A 15,118-nucleotide genomic window follows, 5' to 3' on the forward strand; every position below is an offset into this window, starting at 1 on the left:
TTCCAGGAGTGTATATCACATCAATGCTAATCTCGACCACGCTCCTTTGCTACCATGTTAGGATAAAAAAATATATATCCAACGTCTAAATGATCGCGCAAAGATTTATTAAAGTGCCAGAACTTAACGTAAGATGAACAATAGAACAACTATATATTTTTTTAAACTTCACAGATCTCTAATACAAAGAACAAATACATCAAACATTACCTTTGCATCAAAGATACTTGCACACATATAACAGAAACAAATATGAACTTGCAATGTTATTTACAATCCTTTAACAGTATTGTACCACAAAGACTACATTTTATAGGAGACACAGAAAGTAGAGATAAAAGTCAAAACAAAATTCTTGACAATGGAGTAAAGATTTAGTACGCCGCGCAGCAACGAAATGCGGGGAAAAAGCATCGTTTCGTACATGCTCGCTTCCAATAATGCCTTCGTCATTCTACTGTGAATTTGACTAAGGTGTGTAGTTGGGGTTATCAAATTCCTCGTACAGATTGTTGATAGACTTCAGACAGGGAATTTGAAACTCCCATATACTTAGTAACAAAATGAAAAGTACCTCACTGACCACTCCTATAATTTATTAAAATATATGGAGTCCAAAACACATCTAAAAGTATATAAACATTCAGAATGCGATTTTAACTCTGCAGTGGTTTGTGTGTTGACATGAAACTTTCTGGCAGATTATACCTATGTGTCAGACCGAGACTCGAACTTGGGCTCGTTCCCTTTAGCTGGAAAGTGTACTGTGGTGTCACCGCTAGACACCACACTTGCTAGGTGGTAACTTAAATCGGCCGCGGTCCTGTAGTACATGTCGGACCCGCGTGTCGCCACTGTGTATTCGCAAACGTAGCGCCACCACAGGGCAGGTCACAAGACACGGACATGACCTCGCCCCAGTTGTACGGACGACATAGCTTGCGACTAGACCTACCAAGTATTCCTCTCATTTGCCGAGAGACAGATTAAATAGCCTTCAGCTAGTCCATCGCTACTACCTAGCAAGGCGCCATGTGTATCAGTGCTAATTGCTTACTACTACTCACGAGATGTATTTCAACAAGAAGAACATCATTAAAAGTTAAGTAATCTACCCAATACGTTCTTTTCTTTATAGTTTTCATCCAGTCTCCTGTTTCAGAATTTACGCCCGTCTGCGTTAGTTTCGCGTGCACCTAGCCACTCATTGTGTCGAGACCTTAGGGAATCGACACAACATGTACTACCAACTTAATTAGCCAAGCATGATTCATGACCCATCCTCACAGCTCTACTTGTGCCAGTACCTCATCTCCTACCTTTCTGACTCCACAAAATCTGTTCTGTGGAATGTGCGGAACTGGCATTCCTGGAAGAAAGAATACTGCAGAGACGTGGCTTAGCCACAGCCTTGGGGGAGGTTTCCAGAATGAGATTCTGACTGTGCAGTGGATTGCCCACTGATATGAAACATCCCACCAGATTGAAACTGTGTGCTGGTATGAGACTCGAACTCAGAACCTTTACCTTTTGCAGGCAGGGGCTCTACTAAGTGAGCTGCCCAACCACGACCCAGAAACCATCTTTACAGCTCTAATTCCACCGGTACCTCAGCTCCTAACTTCCAGAATTCACTGAAGGTCTTCTGCAAGACTTGCAGGACTAGCACTACTTGAAGAAAAGATACCCCAAAAAATGGCTCTGGGCACTATGGGACTTAACAGCTATGGTCATCAGTCCCCTAGAACTTAGAACTACTTAAACCTAACTAACCTAAGGACATCACACAACACCCAGCCATCATGAGGCAGAGAAAATCCCTTACCCCACCGGGAATCGAACCCGGGAACCCGGGCGTGGGAAGCGAGAACGCTACCGGACGACCACGAGATGCGGGCAAAAGATACCCCAGAAACATGGCTTAGTCACAGTCATTACACATATTACCAACTAACTTGATGATACCTTGCAACTGCTAAATATGTATGGGAATTGGATATACGTCATAATCTCCTTTTCCCTGCATATTTGCATATCTCATCCTATCTCCTTTCTTTGTTCATCTCCTCCTACTACTCTTCTCCTTGTCCATCACCTTCTCCCCCTCCCTCTGTCTATTTCTTCCATCCCTATCTTCCTTCACCTCCTCACTCCCACTCTCTCAATCCATCTCCTCCTTCCCCTCCTCTATGTCCATTTCTCTCCTCCTCCCCCCATTCTTTGTCAATCTCCTTTCCCCTGTTTGGTCTACTAAGTACCACATGAAATAACTTAGACTTCTATATTTTGTCTTTTCTGTCCAGTAGTTTTTCAGTTTTTCCCTATGTTTATTCTTCTTTCTTCTGTCCTTACTGTACCTGAATTTTTCATTGTTTTCTCCTGTAGGCCCTTCAAAACAATTTTACTTTTTCTCTGAACTTTTATCTCCTCCTATTTCTTCCTCCATTATTTCCATTTCTCTCCGGTCTGCCTTAATTTCTCTGACCCATGTCACTCATGTTTTTGGGTTTTTGTCCATAAAGTTAAAAGTTCTATTTGTTATCCTCTTTTCATCTACCCAAGTTCACAGACTACAGCTCCTCTCTTCTAATTGTATCTGATATTGTTTCTATTTTTCCATAAATTTCTTTGTTACTCCTTAATTTCCATTTTCCATTCTTATATTTTGCTCCCAAGACTTTTCTGATTATTTTTTCTTTCATTCTTTTCTGTTTCACCTAATTGTCTAGCTGTATTTAACGAAAATCGTATTGAAGCATTAAGCCATTCTGGTTTAACAACAGTGCAATTGTGCCAGAGTTTTGTGTTTATGAAACTAGATTTCTTATTATACAGGTCTTTTGTTAGTTGAAAAGCCACCTCCATTTTCCTTGTTCTTGCTAAGTTAGCTACTTTGTCCAAAGTATTTTTGTATTATTTCATAAAAATATTTAAATTTTATAGTCTTTTTATTATCCACCTATTCATTTCACATGTATTTTGACACCTCCTCTGCATCTGCATATGCAAACCTCTGTTTTTTTTCTAATTATATTTGTAGGCCCGCTTTTGATGCTGTCTCCTGTACCAGGTTTACCCACATTGTTGCATCTTCTATGGAGTCAGCTAAGATGCCAAGATCATCTGCAAGAGCTAAACAATCAAAACTCAGATTATCCCCTTTTCTTCAAATTGTGATTTTTTTAAATTCCGCTTTTTCTATTCTTTTCCTCCAGTCCCTTATTACATTTTCTAGAATAAAACTGCAAAGCAGTGAAGTCAAATCATCCCCTTCTATTACCCCAGTTTAGATTTTAAAAAGCCTTCGAGGTTTCACCTTAACATTTAATTTTGAGTTTTCTTTTCCTTAGTTTGCTTTTTATTATTGCAACTGATTTGTTGTCAGCTCAAAACTCTTTTGAGCTGTTTAGTAATATTCTCACATCAGTCGAATCACATGCTTTTGTTAATGTCTATGAATGCTATATAAATGATTTTGGATCTCGTTCTTCTGTACCTGATTTAAATTTGTTCCGTATAAGATTGTCCTCTTCTAAACCATCCTTGGTATCCCTGACAGCTGATCCAGTTGGCTTTCCAGGCTGTGTTGTAATTCTTTTGACAGAATTTTGTAAATCACTTGAAGGAGGGAAATTACTCTGTAGTTGTCAAGGTCAGTTTTATCTCTTTTTGTGGACTGGGTGTATTAATACTGTTTTCCAGTCTTCTGCTTGGACTTCTGTTTCCCAGACTTCAAGAAAAACTCTGTGTAGCTTCTCGACTGTTCAGGCATCTGCCATTTTTCACATTTGAACCTTAGTTATTGTCATTGCCAGCAAATCCTTGGTTGGGAATTGAAGTCACTTAAAATGAAAAGATAAATTGGTTGCAGTTGTTGTACTGTGGTACAAGAGATATTTCTTGCTGCTGGATCTATGAGGGTAGTAGCTTCAATGATAGTATTCCACACAGTGTTAATCTGCAAATGGGTGGGATTACAAATTTTCAGACAATTCAGATTCCATAGTAGTATTCTAATCATAAACTGATAAGCCACAAACACATCTTTCTTTCTGCTGTTAAAACCGACTACAGGGAAGGAAACAAAACAGCAAATAGATATACACAATTTTTGTTTAAAATTATAGATAACGAGATAGAATATACACTCCTGGAAATGGAAAAAAGAACACATTGACACCGGTGTGTCAGACCCACCATACTTGCTCCGGACACTGCGAGAGTGCTGTACAAGCAATGATCACACGCACGGCACAGCGGACACACCAGGAACCGCGGTGTTGACCGTCGAATGGCACTAGCTGTGCAGCATTTGTGCACCGCCGCCGTCAGTGTCAGCCAGTTTGCCGTGGCATACGGAGCTCCATCGCAGTCTTTAACACTGGTAGCATGCCGCGACAGCGTGGACGTCAACCGTATGTGCAGTTGACGGACTTTGAGCGAGGGCGTATAGTGGGCATGCGGGAGGCCGGGTGGACGTACCGCCGAATTGCTCAACACGTGGGGCGTGAGGTCTCCACAGTACATCGATGTTGTCGCCAGTGGTCGGCGGAAGGTGCACGTGCCCGTCGACCTGGGACCGGACCGCAGCGACGCACGGATGCACGCCAAGACCGTAGGATCCTACGCAGTGCCGTAGGGGACCGCACCGCCACTTCCCAGCAAATTAGGGACACTGTTGCTCCTGGGGTATCGGCAAGGACCATTCGCAACCGTCTCCATGAAGCTGGGCTATGGTCCCGCACACCGTTAGGCCGTCTTCCGCTCACGCCCCAACATCGTGCAGCCCGCCTCCAGTGGTGTCGCGACAGGCGTGAATGGAGGGACGAATGGAGACGTGTCGTCTTCAGCGATGAGAGTCGCTTCTGCCTTGGTGCCAATGATGGTCGTATGCGTGTTTGGCGCCGTGCAGGTGAGCGCCACAATCAGGACTGCATACGACCAAGGCACACAGAGCCAACACCCGGCATCATGGTGTGGGGAGCGATCTCCTACACTGGCCGTACACCACTGGTGATCGTCGAGGGGACACTGAATAGTGCACAGTACATCCAAACCGTCATCGAACCCATCGTTCTACCATTCCTAGACCGGCAAGGGAACTTGCTATTCCAACAGGACAATGCACGTCCGCATGTATCCCGTGCCACCCAACGTGCTCTAGAAGGTGTAAGTCAACTACCCTGGCCGCAAGATCTCCGGATCTGTCCCCCATTGAGCATGTTTGGGACAGGATGAAGCGTCGTCTCACGCGGTCTGCACGTCCAGCACGAACGCTGGTCCAACTGAGGCGCCAGGTGGAAATGGCATGGCAAGCCGTTCCACAGGACTACATCCAGCATCTCTACGATCGTCTCCAGGGGAGAATAGCAGCCTGCATTGCTGCGAAAGGTGGATATACACTGTACTAGTGCCGACATTGTGCATGCTCTGTTGCCTGTGTCTATGTGCCTGTGGTTCTGTCAGTGTGATCATGTGATGTATCTGACCCCAGGAATGTGTCAATAAAGTTTCCACTTCCTGGGACAATGAATTCACGGTGTTCTTATTTCAATTTCCAGGAGTGTATATGAGAAAAGCGATTTGTCTAATAGATACCCTGCTGATGTAGTAAAAAATTGACTGCAAGAAAGGAATAAAAAAGCACACAGCAAAGCACACCACAGCATTTTCTTTCTTGTAGTCGATTTTAACAGAAATCTTGTACATTGTTATTTAAAAACATATATAACCTAAATCAGTATGAATATTTATTAGAGTATCATACATCAGTCAAGATCTTTCCGAGATTTTTTGCTAACAGTTCCTCTTTGTTTATTACATATGTATTTATGCACCACATATATTAAAAAGTGTGCTACTGAATGTTTAAATATTTGCAGGAAATTGGTTGAGAGCTTTTGGAGATTTTTGCTAACAACATTTCCCTGTTATATGAAATGCGAAGTTACATCTTCCATATATTTAAAAAAATATGGAATATGTGTTTTCCACTGCTTACTAGAGTATTATGTAATTAAGTAAAGTGGTCAAGAACTTTTCGGAATATTTTGCTAATGATCCCTTCACACACACACACACACACACACACACACACACACACATACACACACATTTATATATCATCATCATCATCATCAGATAGTTCTATCACTTAATGATGTGGAGCTTCCCATTACCAACTGAATCCTACTGTCTTCCTTATATCCCTGTCCCATCTATATGGTGGTCTTCCTCTAGGTCTTTTTAGGGTAAACTTCGCTTCAGTCTAGGACTTGTTTAGACAAATTTCCATCTTTTGTTCGAGCAACATGACCAGCCCACTGCCATTTCTATGTATTCACTCTTTCCATTATGTCAGTGGCCTTCATTGTTCATCTTATTTCAACTGCTCTCTTCCTGTCTATTTCGTGTAATCCAACCTTGGTCTTTCCATTTGTCTTTGGGCTACTGTTATCTTCCTAACAATGAACTCATTTAATGTCAATGTTTCACAACCATAAGTTATTACTGGCAATATACATTGGTCAAAACTTGATTTCTTCAGTTCAACTGACATATTAGATTTCAAAATCTCCCATAAGCTAGCCAGCCCAGTTTAATTCATCTTAATATTTCTGGTTTTAAATCTCCTTTCATGTTTATCAGTTGACCCAGATAGATATATTCTGTCACTCTTTCGAGTTGTGTACTTCCAACTGGTATACTTCCCTCAGGTGTCCATTCATTGATCGTTATCTTGGTTTTATGAATGTTCATTTTTAGTCCAACGTCAGAGCACACTAATCTAAGTTTGTCAAATAACACTTGAAGTTCTTCTATGTCATTTACAAATAGGACAATATCACCTGGAAACCTCAAGTTGTTCATTCTTTTTCTGAGAACTTGAATTCCATTTTCTTCTCAATTCAGTTTAGACATGGCTTTTTCTAAGACTGCTGAAAATAGTTTGGAAGATATAGAATCACTTTGCTTTACACCCTTTTCAATGGGAAATTCATCAATATCTTCCGCAATGGACAAAAAGGCTGTGGAGGTTTTGTAAATGTTATGTAGGATTTGATATAACCGTGTTCTACACCTTGTTCTTTTAGAGCCGCAAACATGTCTGGGTGACTGATCGAATTGGAGGCTTTTGCAAAGTCTATAAAAGCAAGGCAAAGGGAATAATGGTACTTATTTGTTCTGCTAAATATTTCCCAAAACGTGAAGACATGGTGAACTGTGCTAAATCCTCATCGGAAACTGGCTTGATCAATGGGTTGAGCCTGTATAATGTAGAGCTCAATCTAGTAGTCAAGATCCTAGTGAAAACTTTGACACTATGGAGAGTAAGCTGATACGGCGAAAGTTCTTTATATCTTTGCTACTACCTTTCTTATGTATTAGGATTATTTTGATTTTATTCCAGTCTCTTAGTTATGTTCCACAGTGGAAACAACCTGAAAATATCTTAGCTAAATGCTTTAGGGATTCCTCATCCACCAGCTTCAGAACACTACTTTGAGGTCATCACTATCTGGAGCAGTCCCTTTTCTCATATTGCCTATCGCCTGTTTGACTTCTGCTGGGAGTATTTCTGGAATTTTGGAGACAGAAGCATCCAATTCATCTAGGATCAAGGTATCATCATCGATTTTACTGTATAGGTTAGTACAGAAATTTCCAATATATTCAAGTTTTTTTCCTTGTCTGTAATTTGGCCTTCATCTGTGTCTAATGCTATTAGCCAATTCCTTTCAATCATAAGCATTCGATTGGCTTTCTTTAAACTAGATTTATTCTCAAGACTGGCTTTTAGTGTGTCTTCTTCATACTTCTTGATGTCGTCTTCCATGCTCTTTCTCTGAGCTTTGCACAGCTCTGCATATTCTGTCATCTGTAACAACTTTCATTCTTCTTCTCTTGTCCATCAAACCTGCTGTTTTATTTGTCAGTTTCTTGGGTTGGTTTTGAGATTTACATTAGCCACCCACTTCTTCAGCTGTCGTGATTAGTACCTTTGATACTTCTTCTGCTTCACATTCTTTTAATTTTCTCTGAATTCTTTCTTGAAATTCCTCTTTCCACTCTTTAAGATTTCTGACATTTAAAATTTTACTTTTTCGTTTAATTAGTTTGAATCTTTCATATTTTGTATTAAATTCATATCTTGTTCTTACTAATCGATGATCACTGCTTGTCTTGAGAACCTGTTTAACACAGTATATCTTTAATGTTTTGAAGCCTATTGGTGAGAATGAAGTCTATCTCGTTTTTCACATCAAAGTTAGTACTCCTCCACGTCCATTTGCGACTTGAGTGCTTCTTGAGAAACGTATTCATAATAGGTGTTTTCATGCAATCTGCAAATTGTACCAATCTCACATCTCCATCATTTCTTTCGTCTATTCCATATTTTCCATTAATTGAATCACCTTCTTTGTATGTTCCAACTTTTGCATTAAAGTCTCCAATTATGAATTTAAAAAACAATGTCCATCTTTCTCATAGGTTTCCTTGAGACATTCGCAGAAAGATTCTATCTGTTCATTTGAGTGGCTCTTATACCCGTCTGATATTTTTAGGACTAAGAGTGCATTCTGCTTGAAATTACTTCTAATACTGTTATCTTGTCAATAATGGTTTTGTTTACTAAAAATCCAACTCTATTTAATTTTCCATTTGGTTCTCCACAGCAACATAAGAGATTCCCTGAATTCAAGCGAAGACAGTTTTCGACTTTGTGGCGCACTTCACTTAAACCAACGATGTCCCAATTAATTTTCTCTAGTTCCACTTCCATTTCCATTAATCTCTCATCCCCCACTAGCGTATAAAATTGTATATACATATTTGAAGGCATTGCTTCTCTTGTTTTGTAGCCTTAGGATTTTGTGACACTAAAGCAGCTCCATCCCAGAGATTCGAATGTGGGGCTATTTTAACTCCAGAACATTTTACCTTACTGGCATACATCATGACTCGAAGGTGAGAAGCATAATCACCACACTTGCTTCAGAATTGTTGACGATATAACTTTCCAGGCTGCCCCTGACATGAGGTACAGATGCCTTTGGCAGGCTGCTCCTCTGGAGTACAGACGCCGCCTATACATGAGAAGTATAGGTTGGAAAATAAAAGACCCTTAGCCTTGAAATCTAATATCGTTGTGGTTCGAAAAGAACATGAGTTGGCCGAGTATAGCCAGATAGGAAAGATAAAAGTGAGGAGCCAAGCATAAGTAAGTGGAAGCAATGCCAGGACTCAGATCGGGGCTGATAGGTGCTGAAAAGTTTGTGGGACAAATGTTGCATGGGACAATGAGGGGCATAATATGACATTGGTTTTTTGTTGCTAGGTGGGGACGCTTTGAAGATATGAAGGTCAACTTTGTTTTTTTTTAATGGGATGCAATAGTCTAGTACTTATTTTCTGATAGCAGATATCGAGAGGAATCCAATGGTGTGTAACAGTAAGATCTTTGAAGGTCAACGAAGGTCACAAAGGTGGCCTGAACGTCCATTTACAGATGGTGCTCGAAGTGATGACCACTGGTCTCAATGTAGTACTGCAACCTTCTTGTCATGGATTGAGTGGTATTCCTTATCACATTGGCCCTTATCGAAGCACATACTCTGACAGTTCTCTTTCACATATCTTCAGGGATAGTTGGAAATGTCTTTACAAACAATGTCTTTTACGAATCCCCACAAGAAAACAATCCAGAAGCGTCAAGTCTGGCAAACGAGCTTCCACGACACATCTCCTCCGCATCCAATCCAACTCTCTGCAACTCATTTCTAGCCATCAGCGAAAAATGTGCCAGACACCCATCGTGTTGATACCACATTCTGTTTCTTGTTCCTAAAGGTATTTCTTCCAATAACAGACCCAATGTTTCTTGCAGGACTGTTGTGTACCTCCTACCATTAAGATTCCCTTCGATGAAATAGGTGCCTATAATTCTGTCCTCAAGAATCACCGACCACAGTTTTTGGAGTGCAACTAGCTGCAGCCAACATGGATTTTCAGTTGCCCAATTATGCATGTTATGCAAATTACCATTTCCATGCTTCTTGAGTGTAGCCTCATCAGTAAATAAAATCAAATTAATAAATATGTCATCCCTCTGAATCTGAAGTTGAGCCCATTGGCAGAATTCAATGCGTTGCATACAATCTGTAACAGTTAATCCTTGGTGGAGACTGATGTCGTAAGAATGATATTTATGGCAATGCAGAACATGAACAACACTACTCTAGCTCATGCCAGATTCCCTTGCTGTTTGACACGAACTAACACAAGGATCTCGAACCACTATGGCAAAAGTACCAATTTCCGATTCCTCGTTAGTAACTTTACTTTGCCGGTTATGTTTCCGATGCATTAAAGATCCAGTTGTTCTCAATTTATCATACACACATTTAAATGTACGACATGTAGCATGAGTACGTTGAGGATATCTTTCAAGGTATAAGTCTCCAGCCCTCACTGAATTTTGTTGGCATTCTCTGTAAATGAGAAGCACATCGACTTGTTCTTCGAAGGAATACATCATTCACATTCGCTTGATTCGACGATACTAGTCTTACCACTCCTATTAGTGTTATATTGCGAAACCGTCGAATGGTGTTTACATGTCAATGGCACGTTACATGGATACGCCGTATTCGGCGAATATTTACTATTTTCACGATATATGAGAGACATCTGTGTCCTCGGTGGCTCAGATGGTTAGAGCGTCTGCCATGTAAGCAGGAGATCCCGGGTTCGAGTCCCGGTCGGGGCACACATTTTCAGCTGTCCACATCGAGGTATAACAACAACACCTATCAGCAGCTGAGGTTGTCAGTTAGTCATCATTTATTTCAGGGAAAAGCTGCACGGTCATCAACAATAACTGTTCTTTCGAGAACAAGTTACTGTCTTTGTATATATAGTTAAAGGCTACCCAGCCATTGACCTTTGTCTGTGCGATTGTGCACAGGTTGCCCAAACTCTTACGGGAATCGCCAGCGCGTGCGCGAGTAATGAGTGGGTGGGCAAATGTCTATAAGGTAGAATACATATGTAGAATTGTGGACAGTTGGGAATGTGAGTCTCACGGGAAGCGTGCAAGGGATAAGTCCCTGCAGTCGCGCTAATCATCTGTGTCCTCGGTGGCTCAGATGGATAGAGCGTCTGCCATGTAAGCAGGAGATCCCGGGTTCGAGTCCCGGTCGGGGCACTCATTTTCAGCTGTCCACATCGAGGTATAACAACAACACCTATCAGCAGCTGAGGTTGTCAGTTAGTCATCATTTATTTCAGGGAAAAGCTGCACGGTCATCAACAATAACTGTTCTTTCGAGAACAAGTTACTGTCTTTGTATATATACGTATATATCTTGTTGCTTGGTTTAGGTGTCCTTTGTACTTTGGTAATCATTGTCGCTGGTCACTGGTCACTGATACCAATTTCAATGTGAACTTCCTCAAAGAGGTCAGGTCTCTTTGTTGCCATTAGATCCAAGATGTTTCCAGCATGAGTGGGATTTCTAATTATCTGTTCTAGGTAGTTTTCAGAGAATATGTTGAGTAATGTTTCCCACGATGTCTTATGACGTCCACTACGAATAAAACTGTAATATTCCTAATTAATTGTTGGATGATTAATGTCTCCACCAATGATGGCAGTATGATTGGGGGATTTATGTACAAGTGAATTGAGGTTTTCCATAAAGTTTTCAGTTACATCAGGAGACGAATCTGGTGGTTGACAGAAGGATCCAATTATCATTTTCTGACCATTCCTGATATTGAAGCCGGCCGGTGTGGCCGAGCGGTTCTAGGCGCTGCAGTCTGGAACCGCGCGACTGCTACGGTCATAGGTTCGAATCCTGCCTTGGGCATGATTGTGCGTGATGTCCTTAGGTTAGTTAGGTTTAAGTAGTTCTAAGTTCTAGGGGACTGATGACCTCAGAATTTAAGTCCCATAGTGCTCAGAGCCATTTTGAACCTGATATTGAGTCTTGCCCAAACAATCTCACATGCAGGTTCAATTTCTGTCTTGGTGAATTGGACTTTCTTGTCTACTATGACAAATACACCACCTCCATTTCCAATTTGCCCATCCTTTCGATATACACTTAAATTTTCCCTAAAAATCTCACTGATATCATTTTGAGGTTTCAACCAACTTTCTGTACCAAGTATAATGTGAGCTAGATTGTTTCTCATGAGCGCTTCAAACTTTGGCACTTTCTTGCGAATGTGACAGTAATTTACCATAAAGATATTAATACTCTCACCTGTGGGAGGCATTTCTTTCGATCTTACACAGATACTTCTGGTTTACCATAGCTATCGTTATCTGGACTGGATAGGAGTCGCCTAATCTAAAAAACCTTTGTGTGTGCCCCCCCTCCCCCCCACACGCAGTCATCTATCTTAGTAGCAGCCTCTGATGTGTAGTGCACACCAGACACGTTTAGGGGGCCCTACAATTCTCAACCATATTCTTAAGTCCAGGAAGTCGCAGCCTAGCTTGTCACAGAACCTTCAAAGTCTCTGGTTCAGTCCTTCCACTCGACTCAGAACCAAATGGCCACAATCAGCTTTGGGTTAAATAGTGCAAATTCTGAGCTTTATTGAAACTCCATGTGCAAGGCTGCTCTTCTTAACGTTCTCTGCCAGTCGCCAGAATGATCCAAGTATGGCCTTGGAGCCCAGACAAATGGAATCATTTGTTCTAATGTGTGCCACAACCTGTAGTTGGTCGCACCCAGTTCCCTCAAGGTCTACTGTAATACCCCCTTCAACATTGTGAATGAGGACCCAAGGCATAATGAATGAAGCTAGTGTCCTTTCCTGTCCCTTGCTGCCATTTCCCTAAGGGGTGTCATCACTTGGCATACTTTTGAACCTTCGATGATTAATAGACCCTTACCCTTTTGCGTTTGCCTCCTCTTGACATCAGACAAAACAGGTTTCCGCAAAACAGGTGAAGTGAGTACTACTGGCTCAGATTCAGTGAGAGGGAGCACATCAAACTTTTTGGTTGGAGAAATTGGTACAGCACCCTGAGTCCACCCTCGTCCGCACTCACCCTGTGCAGGACGTCTATAAGGCCATAGAAGTATGATCTTTTTTGATTGTGTTTCTGTCCAAACGGCGATTCTGGTAGCTGAAGTCGAAGGTTTTTGTTAGTGGTGTCTTTTGCATTCTAGTGGTGACTGTGGTGATATTTCCATAGTAACTTCCATCCACTAACACGTATTTTTTAATATCTAACCATGAAGTGAATTACTAATGTTCACAGATTTAGATTGAAAAAATTTTTCAATATTACAGAATATTTTCCGAAATATGTTTATCCCCTATTTCACGTTGTTAGTGGCTGAATTTCCAAATACAGTGAAACATAATTTTTTATTGCTACAGAGAAGCCAAATAATACCTTTCATAGAATTAGCTTCAAAAATGCTTCCATAACGAGATAACGTTATAAAACGTTTCATCCTCTATTTAACTCCCTTAGGGGGATTAAATTTCCAAAAACACTGAAACTTAGGTCCATGTACTTTTTATTTCTAACCAAGAAGTCAAAAAGTAGTTTTCATAGATGTAAGTTTAAAAAGTCTTCAGTAGTTCTTTAATAATTATTTATTTTCAAAAAAACTTTCATGCACTATTTTATCCCCTTAATATTAGAAATTATAAAAATGGTATGTTCAAAATTGCCTTAATAGCGACATATTTTCAAAAAGACTTTCATCCCCTTTTTCATTTCCTTTGGAGTGGATTTTGGACAGTCTGTTCTTAAACAATAACTACAGTATAAGATCCACAACACCTCCAAATTTCAAGTTTCGATACTGAGCAGTTTGGATTTGGTGATGAGTCAGCGAATCTTTCTGGCCCTGTTTCACCCCCTTAGGGGCTGAATTACCAGAAACAGTGAAATACATATTTTTCATTTCTAACTGAGAAGCAAAATACCAGATTTCAAGATTTAGCTTTAAAGATACTTTCACAATGAAATTCTTTCATAAAATATTTTATTCAGTGAAAAATGCATTTTTTTAAAATTTGTAATCTGGAAGCCACATGAACATTTACATACCTTTAGCTTTAAAAATACTTTCATTATGAAATAGTTTCATCAAACATTTCGTCCCCTATTCTCTGCTTTAGGGACTGAATTTCCAAAAACACTGAAACACATATTTTTTTATTTGTAATTGAGAAGTCAAATGCCAATTTTAATAGATGTAGCTTCAAAAATTCTTCATTAGTTCTTTAATAATGATTTTTTTTAAAAAGTCTCTCACTGTTTCACCCCTATGGGATTTAAATTTCTAAAAATGCTAAAACACATATGTTTTTATTTCTGACTGAGTATCCAAATAACGATTTTCGTAGTTCTAACTTCAAAATTAGCTTAATAGCGTCATTTTTCAAAAAATCTTTTATCCTCTAGGGGAGGAATTTCGAATTTTTATCCTTAGCAGTTTGTGCTGGGTAGTGATGAGTCATTCAGTCAGGACATTGCCTTTTATATGCATAGCTATATTTTGATATATCATATATATTAAATATAATTTGCCTATGACCATCGTATCGCTTATTACAGTATTGTGTAAAAAATTAAAGTAAATCATTCAAGAACTTTTCTACAGTTTTGCTCATAGCATTTCCATTTATACTGTATAGTGCACACACACACGCACACACACACACACACACACACACACACACACACACACACACACACACATACACACACACACACATTACTTCCTGTTTGTATAATGCATGGCATCATCCACATTTTGTGAGATGCATTACACCTTTCATTGTGTATATTTGGACTTGTTGCTCATCTCTTTAATCTAACTCTACCAAAGGTAGTATTTAAGAGGAGTAGAAATATGGGAAATAAATTCTGAAGAATATGTCCTGTTGGAAGTTTACATCCAGAGAATGAGGTCAGGACATCCAACACTGAACAATGTTCTTCACCACCTAGTGCTTCCAAGAAGAAGCTTGTGAACAGTAATGAAGTGTACAGTGAAACCAGTGTGAGTGATATCAGTGTAATATTATGTATAACTGTATTAAAAACAATGTTGTATCAAACTGCATGTTGTAATTT

The 15,118-nt window shown here is 40.1% G+C and overlaps 1 non-coding gene across 1 annotated transcript; it reads left to right on the plus strand.

Annotated features, from left to right (window-relative positions):
• Positions 1–10,697: 10,697 nt before the first annotated feature.
• Positions 10,698–10,771, plus strand: Trnat-ugu (transfer RNA threonine (anticodon UGU)). Its single transcript has one exon. It is a non-coding gene; the product is annotated as a tRNA-Thr (tRNA).
• Positions 10,772–15,118: the final 4,347 nt, after the last annotated feature.

The sequence above is a fragment of the Schistocerca nitens genome, chromosome 2 (assembly GCF_023898315.1).
Source record: "Schistocerca nitens isolate TAMUIC-IGC-003100 chromosome 2, iqSchNite1.1, whole genome shotgun sequence".
Lineage (NCBI taxonomy): Eukaryota > Metazoa > Arthropoda > Insecta > Orthoptera > Acrididae > Schistocerca > Schistocerca nitens.